Source organism: Austrofundulus limnaeus, unplaced genomic scaffold, assembly GCF_001266775.1.
Source record: "Austrofundulus limnaeus strain Quisiro unplaced genomic scaffold, Austrofundulus_limnaeus-1.0 Scaffold755, whole genome shotgun sequence".
Lineage (NCBI taxonomy): Eukaryota > Metazoa > Chordata > Actinopteri > Cyprinodontiformes > Rivulidae > Austrofundulus > Austrofundulus limnaeus.
The window spans coordinates 149,269-151,398 of NW_013953157.1; positions in this window are offsets into that span (position 1 = coordinate 149,269).

The window sequence follows — 2,130 nt, forward strand, 5'->3', positions numbered from 1 at the left end:
ACATACATACATACATACATAATACACACACACAGACACACACAAAATACAAGTATATAATATACAAAATTCTGTGGGTCTCCTGGGGGCTAAGCCCCCCTTGTCCTTAAAACCTAGTGACACCTCTGCTGACAACGATGGGTAGATTTTCTTACATTTTATGTGTTTGAGAGTATTTTATTTACTTACAGTAAAAAAAATCATGTAAAATTGATGCGGAGAATTTACTGTGCATGCTTTTACAAGTGTTTGAACACGTGTGACTGATTAAATGTATAAACCTTACAAAAACTGGGGATTTGTGTGAAAGGATGTTGAACAAATACTTGGCCCCTCTATAAATATTGTGGCCCCTTGATGGCCCCTTACACTGAAAAATCCTAGATCCGCCACTGATTTTAAACATTTTTCCTTCGTTGAAATAATTGCTTGTATGTAAAGTTCTATGCAATCATCTTGCTAATTATGGCTAACTGCCAAAGGCTGATAATGTACTGTTTTCCTTGTTGTTTACGTGCCTATGTGTATGTTTTATCTGTTTGTTAGCAAAATATTTTATGAACCGCTGGACGGATTTTAGTAAAACTCTCAAAGTAATTATGTATAACTACAACTCATTAACTCTTGCAAACAACCCAGTTCAAGATGGTTGCCACAACTAAGTGACTGTAGCTAACTAGAGACTTCATTTTTAAGGTTTGACCAAAACAGCTTTAGCTCAGTCTTTTATCACAATATCATTTTAGTTAAAACTTCTGGCATGACACGTGACAGGCAGAATGTATTCTTTGAAGAAATGCTACTTCTTTGATTTTATCAGGGCTTAATACAAAAACGAAAAGAAAGGAAGAAAATCCTCATGTCCTACATTATTTTAGTGACTGATGTCATTTTTAAGAAGGAATAAAGAACAGCTGGTTGAAATAGACTCTGCTATCCTTAGAACTATAAAATATTTTTAGTCTCCGGAATATAAACTTGTATAAACATTTCTTTTGCATTATTTTATTTTTTTTTCATGTTTAGTCCAATAATTGATAATTCCCTCAGGCTTGATTATATTCATCTCATGAACCCTTAACTATCCTTTTCTTGCTCAAGTAAAGCATTTCATTTGCAAAGCAGTTTTATTTTTTAAACCAAGGAACAATTCCTTCACTTGTACAGTGTTTTAAATATGACAGTAATTTGATCAATGTTAACGTTATTACTTTTCAGTTTAAAGTTTAATCTGTTTAGCTTGCATTTATCTCAAAGCACAACGCTGCAGCCTCACAGAGCTGCAAACACACGTTTTTCATTTCGTCTGTCAGCGTTTAAGAAGAAAGTTCAGTTGATCCCAAACATATCCTGAATATTTTCTTTAAGTGCCCAAATTGATAAAAAGTTGCCTTTGTGCTTAACGTTGAGCAATTCCACTTGAATATACCATACATGTAGAATGTTTGCAATTTTTTTGTGCCAATGTTTTAGTTGTGCCCTGATGTTTTTTACAGACTGTAAGACTGTAATTTAATTACTTTTAGAGTTTCTTGCAAGGGCAATATATTATTGTTTTTAGTCACTTGTACAGACTATGTGTTAATGCCTTTTATTTATTTATTAAAAAACACAATTTATGATTTACTATGTTTTGAAAAAAGTTGTGTTGTACAAAGGTGTTTAAACAGAAAAAAAACATTGTCTTGTTGAGCTTATTGTACTTATTGTACATGTATGTTTGAGCAAACTGATAAAATTTGATGAAAATGAAAGCTGTTTTATTTTTTTTCTTTGGACAGTTAAATTGAGTTTCATTAAGAGTTTTACAAATTAAATCGTAATATTTGGTTGTGTCATAAACACAACTTGGTGCAGAGAATAATTTGACTTGAATTCCACAGCGTCCTTATCAGTGCAACCAGGTGTGATGAAGCAGTGACCGGTGGAGGATGCAGGTCCACAGAGAGGTGCTGTCTGTCCAAACAACAATTAAAGCACTAGTGAAAGTTATTAATGATATTCTCATGGCCTCAGACAGTGGACTTGTGTCCATTCTTGTCCTGTTAGATCTCAGTGCTGCATTTGATACAAATGATCACAATATTTTATTACGTAGACTTGAACTTGATATTGGGATTACAGGAACAG